The sequence below is a fragment of the Melospiza melodia genome, chromosome 1, assembly GCF_035770615.1.
Source record: "Melospiza melodia melodia isolate bMelMel2 chromosome 1, bMelMel2.pri, whole genome shotgun sequence".
Lineage (NCBI taxonomy): Eukaryota > Metazoa > Chordata > Aves > Passeriformes > Passerellidae > Melospiza > Melospiza melodia.
Window position 1 is genome coordinate 41,745,397 of NC_086194.1, and position 19,732 is coordinate 41,765,128.

General features: G+C 39.7%; 1 protein-coding gene across 4 annotated transcripts in view; it reads right to left on the reverse strand.

Moving 5' to 3' along the window:
- The window catches only part of GADL1 (glutamate decarboxylase like 1), an 80,955-nt gene that overhangs the window by 3,207 nt on the left and 58,016 nt on the right, over nucleotides 1–19,732 (reverse strand). The window lies entirely within an intron of this gene.

Consider the following 19,732-nt stretch of genomic DNA (forward strand, 5'->3'; position numbering starts at 1 on the left):
CAGAGCATTTGATCTCATCCCAGCAGGGCTCTTAACTTGGGCCAATCAATCTCATGCACAGCTTAAAGCGTGTGAGTAGTTCTGCATTGTCATGCTTGAAATAGGTCATAAGCTTAAATGCTTTTCTGGACTATTCCTTGGAAGGCAGAACTAAGTATTTTGACAGGAGTATTTTTTAAAAGACCTTGCATTTTAATATATTAGTAATAACACCAAGGTATTTCAGAAGAGTGAGTTCCTCTCTTTCTCTTTGTGATGGTTTGACTTTGAACTAAGAAAATAGGTGTGTGACCTAACCTTGCTTTCTGCATGAATTTATTTCAGCTCTAAAACTTTGTGCCTGATTTGGAAAAGAAAAACGATGATGCTGAACTTACCTAATAGCCTTATTTTTACATTACATATTTCAGTAGTCTTTTTTGCTTAGATTGAAACAGATAAAGTTCTCAACACTAACAGCCTAGCTTTGCTGTGTTTCTTTAGTGGCCAAGCCCCCTGAGAATGGGTCACAGCAGCAGAGGAGCAGCTGCCATTTCCTCAAAACAACGTCCCGACAGCATAGACGTGAACAGCAATTAGTTACTTCTAAATGCATTCATCTAGTTTGCTTGTGGGAGTAGTGTGCAAATTAATAACAAATTTAATTTAATTTATTTCTTAAAAAATAAAATAAAATCCTCTCCACTTCAGAGCAAACATATTCCAAACTGCACCGACACCGGCTGTGTCCTGACATTACCTTGACACTATGACGTTGTGCCCCAGAGGTGCTGTGCTGGGCACCATGTACACAGAGTAAAGAAAAAACTCCTCCACCTCTGTCCTTGACAGAGCCCCCAGGTGACTTCTGCTCATGGAATAAAGACACTACAAGTGCAAGGGGAGAAGTGAATTCTTCTTAATACACTTTCTCAGGCTCTTCTTTAAGATTCAAATCCCTATGGCAGCTTTTAGCCTTTATTGATGTTCCATCACAGTTATTTCATCTTTTGTATCACACTATTGATTCTTTTCATCCCAACACCTGGTGCTCCATAATCCATCATCCCAAAATGTGCAGTAGTGCAAACAGAGGCCATGAAAGCAAAAACATTTACAGCTTTAGTAATTTGAGGACTGTAAATACACTGCATTTCGGTAGGTCTTCTCTCATGGAAAGGAAAGGTAGAAAAACCTCACTTTCATGCGCTCCGTTATTACCTCATTCATCCTCCATGCTAATGAACCTGTCCTCTTAATTTGAAATGTGTTCATCCCTTTTTGAAAGCAAAACAAACTCTTCCTAAATAAATAAAACAAAAAATTGATTTATAAGCTTTGGATGGGACTGGTTTTGGAAAGACTTTCCATCACATATTTGGCATGTTCTTTTTGCTTAAGTGGTGCAGTCAGTGTAACAAAACTTTCAAGGATCCTATCCACAGAAAACAATAAGGAACATAATCTGTGTTCAAATGTTTAAGCACGTCTCACAAAAGAACCATTAAATGATACCTGCATGCTGAGGCTTGGGCTTGAGTGGCACAGGGTATGACTGCTAACAGAAGGGAAAGGCAGTTACCACTTTGCAGCAGAAAAAATACACCTGTAAGAAACTAATTGCCTAGTGAGGAGTTCAATGAGTTTAATTCTCACTGAAGTCAATGAGAAATAAAGATGCTCAAATATCAGAAAGAGCTGCCCAGCCCCATTCAGGATAGGGTCCTTGGAAAGCAATTTAGTGAGAGTGAGATTGCTTCACCAGTCCAATTACTTTCCTACAGAACTTTGTTCAAATTGCAAATCTAATTCTTTATGTGGCCCATCTGTGGAGCAGTCTCAGAATTTTAAGTGTAATATATCCTAAGCCTGAAGGTCTCTTCTTTCCTTTGCTCCCCTCACCTCTTCCTTCCCACTGCTAGTCTCCCCTGCCAATTTTCCCTGGGGATTAGTGTTTCAAACACTCACTACAGCAGAATAAAAGCTATCAGACAGGTTCTTCTTCCGCCTCAGAATGTGGGCAGGAGGTGCCATGTGTGCAAGGCCATTCTACACCAGAGTTTCCCACACTGCACTGTGCAGCCAGAGCCCAGGGAGCTTTCCCTAAGGATTGATGGGTGCATCACAATCTGTGTGTGCAGAGCTACACAGTGGCTGGAACAGTTCATGCCTCCCTTACTCCTGATAGCAGAGCTTTTTAAAACAGGACAAAGATTGCAGAGTAGTTTAGTTCCTTCTCTACCTACTTGAGTTACAGAGTGATCTTTTCCCACTCTCAGCCAGCACTCAGCCACACTACCAACAACAAAAAGTTTTAGCCCTAAACTTTAAGCTGTTTCTATCAAGAGTCCAGACCACAGCTGATCCCCATGCATATTTACATGGAAGATGCCAATGCTTCTTCCCATCACATATACACACAGAGCAGTATAAAAAGTTGCTGGGGTCAGCTTAGACACAACAGCTGAAGTATCTAGTGCTCCACAGGGACCAGAAGAGCAACAGATGTCCTTCTCCATATCTCAAGTATCCTTGAGAAAAGTGATTCTGCACAGTCACACCACAGCACAACATTTTTTTTTTTTACTTTTAAACCACTGTGTCCCACTAATTGATCCATCAATGACATTTAATCTGAATTTCTCCAACACTTTAAGAATCTCCATCAGGCTCAGGTTATAACAGCACAGCAAACTTCAGCAACCACCATTACAGTCTGACTCAACAAAAGGATTGAGCACATTCTCAGCAGGAGAATCCCATACCCAGTGTCTCCAAGAGTTAGTTCCCAAATCTGGACCACAAAAATCTATTCAGAGGACTTGACAAAAGTCCTATTTGAGAAAATTTCTTCTTCCAAATAGAAAGGCCTCCAAAACCATTCTCACCTTGGTGAAGCTACACAAGCCTTATTCTTGGGCCAAGAAGAGCCTTCTAGCACATGGGTTTGTTGCGCAAAGGGAAACAGGCAGAGCAGCTCTGTTAAATAGGTTATGTTCTCCACTGAATAGGTAATTACTCCATTGGTCATGGCACAGTATTATGCTTTGGAATTCAATCACCATTAGCTGCCTTTTGGTGACCATTATGGACATTTGTAAGCACTGGTTTGTAGATTTTATTCTAATAACAAAACAAAAGAGAAAAATCACAACAAGATAACAAAGTGCTTAGTTTGTTCAAAGCACATAATCTCGTTGACTTCTAAAATACATACCCCACTACAACCAGTTTGTAGTCCAAGTTGTACACTTGGTCCAAAATAGCAGATACCTTCTGCTGTGAAAGAACAGAACAGAGTTATCTGGCTCCTTTGTTCATATGAGGTAAATGCACCGAGCCCCCAGCCCCAACTGCACTGGTGCTGCTGGGTATGGACAGCTAAATAACTTGCCCTAAAGAGAAGCAGAATTCCCCAAAATCCAAAATATGCTATCTTGGCTTTCTTTTTTTTTTTTTTTTTTTTTTTTTTTTTTTTTTTTTTTTTTTTGGTGCTGAAGCAAAGAAATCAGCACCTACTGGTTTAAATCAACCCCCTACTTTTCATGTCATCCCTGGCAATTGCAATTAACAGATATGCTGAAAATGCAAGAAAGCTCAGGCAGGACAACTGCAGACTGGCTTGCTGATAATGGAAGACCATGTCAACCTTGATTATAAATTTCTTTCTCTAGTACCTTCCTTTAATCTGTAAGTGACATCATTTTAGACCTAATTGAGTATTTTCAAACGGTCCCATCACAAATTATATTCCCTGCCCCTGACACATCTGTTACCTGGATGCCACCGGGTACTGCCCTCATTCTCACAGACTCCAGCTGGATCTCTCCAGTCATGCCTCATATTACATATCACAACAGTTTTTCCCAAACTGTAGGCTAGAGGCTATGAGCTTTAAAAGCAACATTATGTTGTTTTTTGTTTTTTTATTTTATTTAAACACTAAGACAAAAGGAGCGAGTTGCAAAATTGCTCACAATGCTGGGTAAAAATATTCTGCTAAGCAATGATTTTATGAAAACATATTGCTTCAGGGGAAGAAAAAAAATGTGAATTTGAAAAATAGCCTAAGATAGAATCAGCCAGAAAAATAGAGAAACCAGGAAAGACTAAACTTTTTCTAAACTTTGGAAACAAACATATTTTGAGTATTTGTTTCAAAACACTGTTTTCAATTAAAACCTAAATTCAATTGAAAATTGACCCATTTTTATTAAATCCGTAGAAAAGGACTGAGAAAATTTAAACTATGCAAATTGCTTCATTTTAGCTTGCCTGAAAACAACTTTCTGATCAACTGGACCCAAGAATTTCTTTCAGTTTCTCAATTCAATGGCCAAGCAAAAAAGAAATTCATTATTTGTAAAACCATAAGTATGTGAGATCAAATGTTTTATTTAAGCTGACACTGCTTAAATAAAACATCTGTAGAATTGCTGTCCCTTGGAAAAGAGAAGAAAGCATGAGAAAACTCATGGGACTGCCCATTCTGTTGGCCAAACCTGTCTGGACTTCCCATGTGAACAGCTTTGAGTAGCATGGATGAGTCCAAATGTGCTGACCCAGCAAGGACTACAAAGACAGAATGCCTACAAAAACTAGTGTTAATATTGGCAACTGCTATCAGAATCATTTTTCCAAATCTTTTGAACAGTTCCCAGGTGGTTGAGCATCTCTGCAACACGAAGTTGAAGAGTTATTCCAGTTGCTGGCAGCAGTAACTCCCAGTCACGGGACCCCATTCTGCTTCCCCTGATATTAATTTCCAAAATGCCACAAACTTCAATAGAAGCAGAATGCAATTATCTAAATTTCCTGCTTAAGCCTCTGCTTCAGGTGGCAGTTTGCAAACAGCTTTCAGCTTTTTCTACAGAAAGCCACATTCCCAGTAAATCAATAACCTTTCTAGGGATCCATAAAAGCAGGCTAGACAGCTTTGGAAGAACAGGAGCATATTAGCAGCTCAAACTATTTCTCTTCCTCAAATACAGCCTTGATTAAATTTTCCAAGGTACAGAACACCACATGAGGAACTGGCTGAAGATTCGTAGCTAAAAGACAAAAAAGCTGCCCTTTTGACAAAATGGAAAGATCACATTCTCACGATTTCACAGATATGGGAAACACATTTTGAGTTCTTGTCTAAATTGTCTAAATTGTTCCTCGCAATGGAAGACAAGTTTATACAGAACAGTCCCTCTCATCTGACCACAAAAATCTATTTTGTCTCCCCCAGAAGGGGCAAATTTTCATTTGGAAGTTCATGATTTTTACTTAAAAGGCAACTATTGGCTGTTCAAAGTCTAACAAGTTATTCTTCCTGCTAGAAATGATCCGTTTGAATTCAAGCATTTTCATAACAAAACAACCACTGTACAGCAATTGCTACCAAAAAAAAAAAAAAAAAAAAAAAAAAAAAAGAGTCAATACAATAAAACCCCAATTTATAAAGTATTTGGACACAATCTTAAATTTTTACATAATGACTATCAATTTCAGGGGTTTTTAACACTACAGTTTCTTATCATGCTTAAATGATAGAATGGGGGTTTGAAGTACTGGATACAGACTCTGGCCCCAAACCCTGCCAGAGGCTGTTTGGACAAAAGACTACATCTCTTTTGGGTAAGACACTTCTTTTTTCCTATATAACCCTTCAGAATACTGAAGTCTTTATCTGGTCATACGTTGGTGAGGGTTGGTCTCTTCTCTCAACTAACAAGCAATAGGACAAGAGTAAATGACCTCAAGTTTTACCAGAGGAGGTTTAGATGGGATATATTGGAAAATTTCTTCACTGAAAGGATTGTCAGGCACTGGAGGAGTCTGCCCAGGGAAGTGATTGAATCAGCATCCCTGGGTGGGTATTTAAAAGTCATGTCAATGGTTTAGTGATGGACTTGGCAGTGCTGGGTTAATGGTTGATCTCAATGACCTAAAAGGCCTATTCCAACCTAAATGATCCCATGATTCTGTGATTCTATCTATTGCAATTGGCCAACCCACTACACCCTGATACAAGTGGGCAGAGCATTCACAAAGTATGATATATGTATTTTATAATTTCTGTGTTGAGCAGGTTTCACAAAGACCAGCCACAACATGCCTGCTGCATTTCCCAGCATGGCTGCACAAGATAAGCTTGATATCAATTATACCAGTCAGTATCAAGCAAGAACAGTAGCTGACATTTTAATATCCATCACTGGATGCAATACAAATGAACAAAACACTTTTCTTGGTTGGCTGTAATCACAAAACTAGCTAAATACTATAAATATTTGGAAATAATTGTGCTTTCATCATATTTTAACACCGAGAAAGTATATTCCCCACTGTTAAATATCTTTTCTTGCCTTTTGCTGCAAAATCAGTTGCTGGCTTTAAAACAGGCTTTTCCCCTCCTGGTGATAATTAAAAACAAACTCAGACCATTTTTCAGCTGTCACAGCAACCAGGACAATCGAAATACCAAATATTTGCACACCCAATCACAGCTTTGTTCCTGTAGCCAAGGTTCTCTGTAAAACCCAAACATGTTTTTCTTTTGTCTAGAATTTGTTCTGGGCCCACATCCCTAAACCACTAATAAATTATTGCCTTACACTATTGCGCCAGTGTTCCCTTGTGCCACACCACGCAACAAAAGCAGAAATAAGTGCATTTGTCAAAATAGCAGTAACCACTTCCACGTTCTTTGGGCAACTAACATACCAAAGAACAGATGCTGCTGCATTTTTGTCCCAGAACCAACATTCTCTGTGCAACTTCGACTCACACTCAGGGCTGCACAGTATGTCCACACTACCACATATTGCACATCATCTTCCCATCCACTGCTTTTTGCCAGAGTACTTGTTATGAATCCCAAAAATCCCTGAAAACTACCTGAATAATAGGAGATGGTGGGTTGGTTTCAGATTTTTATTGTCTTCAACAACTTCTTTAGGCTAGTCATTTATAAAGACACTTATATACAAAGAGGCGAGAGAAAATAGCCTTCAGACAAAGTATTGGCCTCTGAAAAGGAGGAGCCAGGACAAACAGCCCCCAGAACAGAATCAGCACTTGAACAAGTTTGTATGTGTTTTTACTTACAGCTAAAAAGTACACTGGTGAACAACATGGTTTTCCAGGTGCACAGTCCCATGTCTGCTTCTGTCTGAGCACAAATGGTTTTTCAAGACAATTCACATGGAATTCTTCTTATTTTTCTGTAACTTCTGTGTTGCTTTACCAAGATCTCATTAACAAGCCATGTTGAAAGTGCAGGTATTAAGAAAACTCCACAGGCTAGCACACAACACTATGATTCCAGTGTTCTCATCTGTTCAAAAGAGTTGAGCACTACTGGTTTTATAAAAGTAATTATTTTAAAAGCTTTCACAGCTTACACGAGGCTCTTTGTGAACCATTTTATTAAGTTCTCATTTTAGTGACTAGGATTTCCAGTCTTTCAACCCTGCCAAAGCTCCTCTTCTCCATTCAGGATGAAAGGGTAGCATGTTGTCTGGAAAGCAAGAGTTACAAAAAAAAAAAACTACCCTTTTGGTTTACACACACAGGACTGAGATTCCCTTCCACTCCATTGAGGGAATAAAGAAATCATAGTGCAATGTGAATGTCTGGGGCTGAGAGGGACACCTTATAAAAGGACTCAGTTGCATTTGGTGGTGATGTCACCACCCAAAATTCAACATCCACACATGTCACCACCCAAAATTCAACATCCTTCTAGTGTAGAAAAAGTTATGTCACTTCAGAAACTTGGAATTATTCCCCACTGTTAAGATCTTATTTACTATTTGCACAAGTCAGCAAATAGTACCAGCACCTTTATTTTCAGTACAGTAAGAATTACAGATCAGCAATACATATTCTTTAACAAGATCTAAAGAAAAATGGGTATTTTAACAAAATTAGGTAACTTTCATACCTTCTTTTTTTCTCCTTAAAGTCATCATACTGACTTTCTCAGAGGCTGCATACAATTCCTTGGGGAGCATGAAGGGATGGTGTCTACCATGACCCAAAATGCTAACACAAAAGCAAGGTAGTTGTCTAAATTAACAATGAGGTAGTCACCTAATTTAACATAGTAAATTATCCCATTTGCCCCTCCACACAGTGAAATACAAGACCAATAATTGTCAGTTATCAAAATTATTTTTTTACCTGAGACTCCTTTTTGTGAAGCCTGATATGGCTATGAAATAAAAACCACTGAGCCCTATTAAAGTCAACACATTTTTCCCATGTACATCTTGCCCCCAGAGAATGTTCACTCCAGCTCAGCCTTGCCCCTCTCCTTGTTCCCAGTGAGCTGTTTTATCTTTTTTTGGTTTGTTTTTTTTTTTTTTTTAATCTCAAACTGAAACCCAACATATGTTACAAACCTCTGTGATTAATGCATGGACAACCAGGAAACTGAAAGAACAAAGCAGGATCTCTAGGGTGTCGAAAATGTGCAATTCTATTGCAGTCTGAAAGGGTGAAAAATGAAAGGAAAAAAAATGAGCTGCACCTATGAGTATTTGCAAACTAAAGAGTCAGAGTATAGGTAATGATGATTAATAACAGTCTGAAGTAAGTAGAACTAGACTGCAGTCAATCCCTAGATAATTTAAGGTCAGTTGAAGGGGGAACAGCAGACTGGGCACAAAATTTAGAAACCATTTTCCAAGGATTTGTTACCTCAAAGGAAAACACGAAATAAAAGATCTGCTAACCTTGGGCCTAAACCCTTAGAGATATAGATACAGCTCAGTACTCAGAGGCATAGATGAAATTTTCTAGTCCTGTACACCAAATTGCTCTGAGGACCTTATTCTTTCACCAGCCTGACCAGGTATTCCCTATTTACCATGGTAAATGACACAATTTCCCACATCTGCCTATAAATCACACACAATCAGAAAGAAAATAAAAGCAGGGTAAAGTACTTGCATGTTTTTGTCAGGGTTCTGCACCAGCACAGATAATCTTACAGAGAAGGAGAGAGAGCAAGAACGATGTTTTGAGCTTTGAAAGCAATTATGATCTGCTACACAAAACTTATCCATTAAAGTCTGACAGACTCCACTTCCTATATTGAAAAAGTCCTGCAGAACTCCATAAATGCAAATAATCATCCTACAAAAATTTAGAAGTTTTCTGATTGGTCAGTGTGTCTGGAAAAGGTTCTCCACATTAATCAACATTCACCTACAGAACTCTGCCATTGAAATCACAGGGATTTTTATAGCTAAATTCACCTGTGATGGAGTTAGACAAACCCATGTTTCCCTATAAATATCACCCATTAAATTATCTATTAAATTTGAAAGGAAGGTCTGGATATATGCTGAATGGACATCAGTCTCAAGGATTTTCAACGAGTTTAGAGAAATGCTTCTCAGTTATAATTTTCTTAGATTTGTAGATATTTCTAACCATATTGACCCCTTTGGAGAGTAACAAGAAATCCTTCCCTTGTATGTATGAAAAAGAAACATATTCCATCTCTTTACTCTTGAAACTAACAGCTAAAAAGGAATCTGTACTTAAATATCTGAAGCACAAAATGAAATCTAAAGTCCTATAAACAACTTTGTACACATGAAGGGGCAGGATTTCCTCCCACTAATCGCCAAAAACATTTTTGACACCCCTCACATCACACAAGTATAAAAACTGTTTAATCACACAGATGATGCAAGCTGTGCACCTTTTCTGTGGCATTAATAGTAATTGATCTTTTCTCAAACATTTCTGAAATTTCTTATGAAGCAACAGCAAGGAAAGACAGTTTTATGTGAAGAAAGGACAGTTTAGGGCCCAGACCTTTTTTCCTTCTATCTGCAAATTCAATGTTTACCTTCAGTGCCTGAAAGAAGTGCTTGATGCAGGAGAGAAGTGCAGCTCCCCTCTCCTCCTAGTGAAGTTGGTGATAGGAAAACAGAAGAGTGCTAATGTAATAAGTAGATACTAATTTAAGTGGACACAAGTTTAAGATTTATTGACCTGAGAGCAAGAGGTCAATATTTATTCAGAGAACAATAAATCTTTGTATTTCCTTCTAACAGATGTTAATCCAATGTATGATTAAATCCATCCTATTAAAGTTAATTAGACTGTGTGTCCTCTTGAGCCTTGTTGCCAATAGTCATTAGTATTGCATAGGTCATTATTACTGTGCTTTGATAATTAAATCACATAATATTGGATAAAATTAAATATATGGGGGTAGAAATATTTATTTTCCTGTATCATGACTATATTGTTGCCAATTTCATTAGGTTCTCCTTCATGCTGCTGTAGACCTTTCTTACATTGTTCTGCCAGGACAAGCACAGCTAAGGAATCAAAGGTTCTGTTTAACTATGCCATGTTTCAAACTTTTCATTTGTCTTAAAAACCTGATGCTCTTAAGGCCTCAACAATCTACCTGTCATGCTCTAGGCAGGTAAGAAGGAGAGACACAAATCAGTAAGTAGCTACTGCTAGGGAAAAGAAAAAGAGAAAAGGAGCCATACTCCTAAGTATAAGTGAAAAATTCTTTATATTTTGGAATTTTACAGTGCTTTCCATCCTCACATTTCAATGTACTTCTCAGATAAGAAGAAATACTATTATCTCCACTTTAATCTCTGAAAGGAACTGAGTCACACAGAAAGGAAATAATGACTGAGATCTTAATCACAACTCTATGCCCAAGCTTGAAGTCTCTCAGGTACATTAGTGAGCAGGACAGGGTATTTTTAGTGCAAATTGGCCTTGCAAATATTCTTGCAGAATGCACATAAACTCATCCAATTTGGGTCAAAGAGGTTTCCTTCCTGGAGGAGCCTCAGCTGAGCAGCAGCAGGATGCAATGCAGAGTGCCTCCCTTGCAGTGCAGATGCCAGCTCTGCCACAGTGCACACCCAGGGCTGCTGACTGCTGAGAGCTTCACTCTTGGTGAAGGCTCAGTGAGGGATCACAGAAAATCAAATCCTGGTCAGTCCATCTTCTTTATACCACACACATCACTAACACAGACTACTATTTCCCAAGTTCCACCTCTGTCTATTGACTTAGATTGATCTTTGACAGTATTTTTCCTTCAGGACCCACACTGTTTACAGACTGCAGCTGGTTATTTTTGTAAGAGCCTCGCACGTAAGGGGAGCAACAGCTTGAGAGGAAGTGTTAGATACATTGAACTTTACAACATGTTACCCAGAGACACAGCCTTCAGCACTGAGTATAAAATGTGCAAGTAGGATTCTATTCCCATCATTTTGGCAGTGTAAAGGTTAGACATCTAGCCTATGCTAGCCATCTAGGCTTTGCCTTTAGTTAAGGGAGAAAAAGAGGCACTGCTAGGGAGTGATTCATCTCATCCTAGGAAAAGACAGGCCTTAAGACAGATGGGCTCAGTTTGGAAAAGCTTTTCTCCTCCTACATGGGCTTCAGAGGATGACCTCTGCCTAAGTTTTAGGTGGCTAAAGCAAGGTGAGATGAAATCCATGCAGGTATTTCATCTGGAATCAAAGCTATCTAAAACCCATGTTCCTCTGCTGTTTCTAATCTAAGGTGGACTGCCCCAAAAGCTGCACTGGATGAAATACAGAGGGAGGATATCCAGAGTATAAGAAGATTCAAGGGGAACCAAGTGTGAAAAATGCATTATGCGATGCTTAGGTGAAGAACCAAAGGTGTGAGCAGAGAGAGGTCAGGAGGTCTTTTCCAACCTAAGTGATTTTGCACATTAAAATACAGGGAAAATAAGACTAACAGGGCAGATACAAACAGACAGATGGTCAGCAACCTTACCTATCTCAATCCCACACTTAATCACTGCAGACTATCCTTAATTCTTATTGAATCAAATTTCTTTCTTCTGTCTGGGTGTGAACATTAATAAACTCCAAGATGGACAAGCCAGATGGCAGGACAGGAGGTCTGAATACCTGCAACCAAGGTGTCAGCAACTGGAGAGACTCAATTTCCAAAACCAGCTACTAGAGAGAAAGGAATGTACATACGTTTCAAGACGTCGGTCCTTACCAGCTGAAGAGAATATGACTGTTTGCAGTGCCCATGTCTGTATGACATGATTTTAGATGCGTTCATGGGGATGTTCATGCCAGTAAAGACACTGCTCTCTATGCTGATCTCTGCAGTCAGCTGAGTGTTTATCACATATTTTGTGTGTGTGTGTGTATGTGTGTGTGTGTGCATGCACACACGTGTGCACATGGGCACCTCTTGGAATTTGTGTACTCACTGGAGAACAGGGAACCACAGTGCTCTCACACCTGTTGGGCTAAAAAAGGAGGAATGTTGCTGGGCCCCAAGGCCAGCCACCTTTTGACATTGTACTGAATTGCCTCTGCTCTGAAGTCTTTTCCATGGTTGATAACCCAACTTAAACCATTCTGAGTCTGTGGTTTTCACTGAAATGGTAGGGATCTGTGCTTTGAATAATTTTCTGTATATAAGAAATAATTCACATTTTATCCCAGGGGCATCACATTGGTCCCAAAAATGCACACTGATCATTAGAAAACTCTGGGGTGGAGCTCCATTTGGCATGAACTTGAAATGCAACTTCAGACTGGGATTAAATATACATATGTTTTTACCTCATTATTTTTTCATATGTTAAGCTCTCTAAGATCAAAAACTTAAATTGCAGAGAATGAGGCAATGTGAGGTTTACATTTCTGATGCTGTTTGAGAAAGAGCCCTCTTTAACCAAGAACAGTTGTGAGAATACGTGCAAACATCATCCTAAGGGTGTGCCTCAACTCTCTTGACGCTATTTCCTTCTATGTTTGGAGCCAGTTTTTATAAATTTAGCACATACAAATTCTTTTGGTGCACTGCTGCCAAGCTGGCCATGTGCACATGCAAAGATGATTTTTTCCTGAAAGCACAGATTATGTGCATGCATATGTTACATATATGTATACATGCAGCTGTGTAGGACCAATTTAGAATGAAAGTCAGGGTTGCAGTGGACACCTCCAAAAAACACAAACACAAAAACAAGCCAAAGGAAAAGCTCCATCTTGTACATGACACAGCTCTCCAACAGGCTATAGAGTAAATGACTCTCACATCTAGCATGGCTATAGGCTACTGCCTCCTACAAGCTCCAAACTGTGGTTATTTTACTCCACTCAGATGATTCTCATTATAACTGGGATGAGTGCTGAGTGAAAAAGTCAGTGTATGAATCATATAATCAATTCAGTTGTCTGGAATTTTGCTTTTCCATGCATTTCCTCATTGCTACACAGATCACCAGTGTAAAACATGTTGTAGCTGCATCAAATTTCCTTTTGCTCTTTTAACCCTAAAATTACCTGTGAGCAGATATGCATTTGCTGCTATCCAGCTTCCTAACCACTGATGATCTGTGCCTTCACTGCCTGCCTCACAGAAGTCACAAAGAGTTACAAATATTTACACTGAGGTTAAATCTAAGGGGGATCTCTTTATTCAGCTTCTGGGATAAAGACTCTGCACTCAGTGCCTGTGTTCTGCTCAGGAGAAAAAAAAAAAAAAAAAAAGAAAAGAAAAGACAACCCAGACGTTCAGTTTAAGCCTAATTTAAGCCATGCCATTGCTCCATGCACCATCAGATCTCATCCATCTTTCCATACATGGAGGTGGCTCCAGAGCACTGCATCTTTTGCCACAGCCCTCATCCATGGCACCTCCTCCCACACTGGAGCAGAATTAGGGTTCTTTCCAGCAGCTTTTAACCTTGCCAGAGGAAGGATGTATGCATGTGAGTGGCTCTGAGCTCTAGTCACAAGACAGGCTTCTGCTTTCTTACAGATTTATACAGAGAACAAAAAAGAACTTTTCCCTGCTATTAACATTTACTGTTCATGTGATGCTCTCCCTCTTTTAGCTGTTTATTTGAACTATATTTTTTTGGCCCATAAGAGCTGTAGTGCATTCCAGTGTGTGTTGTACATCATCATCTTACAGTCCTGCATTTTGGACATTTCCCTCTTGCTATCTAAACACTGCACCATTGATATTTTCTACCTACAGTCACGCTGCACTGTACTGTACAAGATTTCCCCTTGTCCCAGATCTGTCTGGGCCCACCCATCAGCATCCATTCCTGAATATCATACCTTGCCTTTTTCAGTACAAGAATATTTTTGACTGATTCTCTTCAGTGGAATGCATTTTTTCCAGCTACAGAATCCAAAACACATCTTGCAATCTTCCCTTGAAGTCAGTAGCAATCTGAAAGTGCAGGACTAGAGCAGGTTTTATCATTTCAGGGTGGGTAGTACAGAAATGGTTTTCCATTGGTTTGTTTTTAATCTTATAAAAAACTGTAATCATGTTTTCAGAGTAATGCCCCCCTGCTTTTTCATTACTACCTTATCTTAGCCAATGGTAATCAGTCTGTACATTCAGACACTTAAGTTTCAATCCACAGCAATTATTTCAAGAACTAATATATATTAATTCCTTTATTATGGAAACAACACTAACCCCAGCTTGAAGTTATGGAATGTTTGATGAATGTTTTATGATCTGACAGAGAGAAGCACTTCCTACACTTTTATCCAACAGCTGATTTAAAAAATCACAGTTAGAACAGGATATGTGAATTTAGCAGCACCTCTAACGTAATCTTGAAGATTATTATACTAAATAAATTTATCATTACTGGACAGTGAAAAAAGTTTAAAAGCTTGGCAGGAAAAACTGTCGGTCTTGTGCTTTCATTTTCCAATGTCAGCTGTGATTTTGGAAGGAGAGAACACAACTTGGGCTGCTTTTGATCACCATCTAGTGCATGAATTAAAGAACTGCACAGGTTTAAGGACCGACTTACTGATTTAAAGTTAAGCAGCAGCAGGATTAACAATTCTTTTCATCATTTCTAGAAGACCTCAGATAGGCTTAGTGAACTTGAAAAAGGAGGAATTTCCTGATGCCCCTAGCTGCCTGATGAAAGTCAATTGTTTCATGAAAATTCTGTTTTCTAGTAGTCTTGACTATGATGGTCTAGGGAAATAAAGAAAGCAAGACCTGCATGGTGAAATAGGGTCTTCTTCAGTCCAACTAACTTGGTGAGAAGGAGCAACATGGTTTCAAGCAAGGAATCCTTCACCAAGCCTCTTCCATGTGCTTAAATGCTACATTCATTTCATTGTTTTCTGTTGTCAAGTCAGACACATTTGCAAAATTCTTCACTTACAAAAATTAACTGTGTGCATTGTTACAACTAAAGTCCACGTTCTGGTTGTACTTCAACATTTATCCATGCAATGGGGAGGACTTCAAGCGTGGTAAAGCAGGAGGGTGACTGGACAGAGGAAGACTATCAGTACCACTGGGGATAAAAAGCCCCTGGCAGCTTTAGGTGTTGACCATTGTAGATGACTCAGGACAACTTGGACTATGCTTTTCAACAGTGCTGGCCAACCAAGGCCAATTCTTGGATAAGAGACTCGCTTTTCACAAGTCATACTGTGGCTCCACCCACAGAAACTCAATATTTTCACCCTCAGGAACACACTTAAAAGACCAAAACAGAAAATATGTCTCTACTAAAACAGGCTTATACCTTCAATATTAAATGTTAATAGTGTGAATTTCCATAAAAAATTAGCAGGAATTTTAGGAGACACTGGGAAGAAGACCTGGCCTGCAGAGAGCAGAATAGCCTTCTTTTTAAGGGAAAAAATGTTTCCTTTCCCCAATTTTCTTATGAGGCCGGGTGAAGGAGCAGTAAAAGATGCTTCAACACCATGATTTACCAGTAGTCTATAGACACTAGTAGTTATAGAATATCTACCCATGCTAATAACCTCACACAGCAACAAAACAGAAATAATGTCTACAGGTATCCTTTTACATCTGAAATTCAGACCATCAGCTGAACTCTCAGGGAAAAAGCAAAAACAAAACAAAAAACCCCACAAAACAAAACAAAACAAAATGGCACTCAACTACTGTTAAAAATGTATACTAACTCCTCAAGTATTACAGTGTTCAGACTCCATAGAAGGCACTCCAATGCCTAGGAAGAACTGTAAAATCCTCACAGGTTTCACATTTTATTAGACACTGATCTCTCAATGGTAATTATTCAATACATCTTATTCAAGGTAAATTTTTAGTCTAAATCCTGCAAATCACAATATAACTTTAAACAAATGATTGAAGGAGAGGAGAGGAGAGGAGAGGAGAGGAGAGGAGAGGAGAGGAGAGGAGAGGAGAGGAGAGGAGAGGAGAGGAGAGGAGAGGAGAGGAGAGGAGAGGAGAGGAGAGGAGAGGAGAGGAGAGGAGAGGAGAGGAGAGGAGAGGAGAGGAGAGGAGAGGAGAGGAGAGGAGAGGAGAGGAGAGGAGAGGAGAGGAGAGGAGAGGAGAGGAGAGGAGAGGAGAGGAGAGGAGAGGAGAGGAGAGGAGAGGAGAGGAGAGGAGAGGAGAGGAGAGGAGAGGAGAGGAGAGGAGAGGAGAGGAGAGGAGAGGAGAGGAGAGGAGCCAGTGCTGCCGGGAAAGTGGGAGATGCTTGCTAGTTTATTCTTTAACAGCTCATGCTTTCAAAACAGAACTTGCAGTATTGCTGAGGAAATTATGTTGATTTGAGAAGTGGAAGGAATTTCTTGCCCCCCCAAACACGGGGTTTTTTTCCGTGACAGCACCAAAGGGACGTGAGCAGCCTGAGCGCTAAGGAGCAGCCCGAGCCCATTGCTGTCGTTCTGGTGCCCCCCGATGGACACCGCGCTCCAGCACTGCCTGCGGATGGGAATCCTCCGGGAAAAGCCGCGCTCCAGAGGGGACCCCCAACTGCTCGTGTCGCTCTTCAGCCGGACACGAGCCCTGAGCCCCGACACAGCTACGGACACAGCAGAATTCCCATCCTTGGGATCCAGAGCGGGGCATCCAGGGCAGGTCCTCCAGCCAGGTCCTAACCACCAGCCCTAACCACTTCCAGCAGAGCACCTTGGCAGCTTGGGCAGCGTGCTCAACACAACCAGCTCATAGCTATTGTGGATTGTGAAAAACAGCCTGATTCACAAGCACAAATACAGCTACACAGAATAGTCTGAGTTGACCTTTCAAGGTCATCTGGTCCAACAACCCTGCAGCAAGCAGGGAAACCTTCAACTACATCAAGGCTGTTCAAAGCCCCGTCCAGCCTGACCCTGAGTCTTTCCAGGGATGGGATAGCTGTACAAATCTACATTATATTAATCAAATTAAGGCATCATTCAAGCAACCAAGACACATGGATACCCAGCACTGGCCTTGTCTCACCTTCCTTCCCCAGCAGTCACCACATCCTGTTACAACACATCGACCCATCACATCCACAGACTCGAATTCATGCAACAATCAGTTTTGCACACCCTGTCCCAACTCACACATCGACCCATCACCTCCACAGAATCTAATTCATACAACAATCAGTTTTGCACACCCTGTCCCAACTCACACATTGACCCATCACATCCACAGACTCGAATTCATACAACAATCAGTTTTGCACACCCTGTCCCAACTCACCAGCAGACCCAGTATGATACATCTTCATTTCCAACCATATTGTGGCTCAAAGAAATTACTCACTGGTCTATAAATCAGCTCTTCCCCCTGTGAACTCATCACAACTTAACTATACTCAGTGATGCCTCAGGAAAAAGATGGTCACAATCACAAAGACTGCTTTAAAAGACTTAATTTCCAAAAAACTTCAGGTGGAAAAGATAGATGAAAGCTTAAAGCTCTTTAAGAAGAGATTAGATGGCCAAAAGCTGCAATCCTTCAATCAAGAAAGAAGACAGCTTTATCTGAAAGCCCATCCCGATTTATTGGCAAAGGGAAGATAGCAAAGCAATATTTAACAAGCTGAAAGAGGGAAGCAGATCAGATAGCAATCAATACAGATGTGACATGAAGAAAATTTATCAGAAGGAAAAGAAAACCTTGATCGACAGGACCAAGGAAAGAAGAAGTGGTTTAGTATGTACATTAGGGATGGCTGAAGCCCTATGCATGGTTAAATCATTAAAAATGCAGGCAAGGCAGAAATGTTCAATAAGCTTTCTTTTTCTGCTGGGAGGGATTCCTACCACAAATCTGATGAGCTTTCCAAGCCATCAGCAGCCATCAGGATGTTAAAGATCAACTGAAGAGAAATTTTTAGGTCTAGGCCTGGATGGCTAAGATAAAAACAGCTCACTGAAACTGTGGGCAATTTTTGAGGATAATGTGGCAATTTCAGAAAACAAGTACTACTATTAGAAGTGGTAAGGAGACAGACCTAGTGAAATAAGATTGCTTAAGTCAAGGTGAACCTGAAGTTAAAAAAGAAAAGCTCATGGTGGATTTAATTTATAATGAGTTAAAGGTAGGAATACATAGAAATTATAAAAATTTATGGAAACAGATTCAAAATGTAGTCTTTCGTGTTCAGTTATATTTTATATCTTTGCCAAGCACCATTTTTTTGGGTCAGCCCACCTTCATTATTTTGCTGATATTCCAAGTTTTCTTGATGATTTATTTGCACTGAGAGCATTAATGGGAAAGCCTTACACAAGCCATTTAAATGAAAAATAGCAGGAACAATTCACACAGGAACAGCACAAAAAAATTAGGACCACACAATAGGAATGAAGTAGAACCAAGCAAGATTTGAATAACTAGCTTATCTCCCCACACAGGAAAAACAAAATGTCAATCAAGCATTACTGCTAGTGAGGCTCCACAGAGATCAGGATTAACCTTGATGCTGATCCTCACTGTTGGTTTTCTGAAAGTCAATAAATGACAGCTGATACCATTTGCAAGTGAGAGATTCACAAAGGGAGAAAAATGAGGAAGACAAGCCATTGCACAAACCTGGACTGCTCAAATTCACTCAAAAGGTAAGTTAAGCACACAAAGAAAAAAGCAGAGACAGCTCAAAATGGATGACTACCCCAAAAACAGTGACTCTGAAAAGACTGTAGCAGTCAACAATAAAACAAAATCCATATGAGCTTCCAGGTCACACATCAGAAGCCAAAAATTCTTCCTGCTAAGAAACTGACTTCTCTGCAATTGCTTCCACTCTACACCCAAGCCAAAATCAGCTTTCAAAAGTTCTGTCAAGAGGCGGATGACAAAGTTTTGTAATTAGGTCATTTATGTGAGTGCTTTAAAACAGTCAAGACTGCTCTTAAACAAAGATTCACAGATCATAGGACCACTGGTTTTTCTGGGATGTCAGTTTGTTTTCCACAGGCCAATGGGAAAAATAACCCAAACCACCCAAGATGTGCTGACAATTTATTTTGTTCTCAAATTAGTAATTTATACACACAAGAAAACTTTTCATTTCAGATTTCAGCATTAATCGCCTTTTTTTTTTTTTTTTTTTTTTTACAGAGCCTCCCAAAGAAATACAGTAGAAGAAAAAAGGTAATATAAATATAATCCACAATTTTATAAGCAAGTGCACAGATATTAGGGAGACAATTTTATCTCCTAATAGAATAGTGGAAACAGAGGTGCTGGCATAGTTCAGAAATTTGTTGGGGTTTTTTACGATAATGAAAAACGGGAAGGATGATGATGACAGCCACAGAAATAACTCAATGTCTAATGAAGACCTAAAGATATGAATCTATTTAGTTTATAAATAGAAGAATGAGAGGTGACTTGATTATAACTTATGAGCAAAAGGGAAAAACACATTAGAGAAGGCTATTTTAGTGTGGATAAGTATTTTTTCACCACCATTTTGTACAGGAAGGCT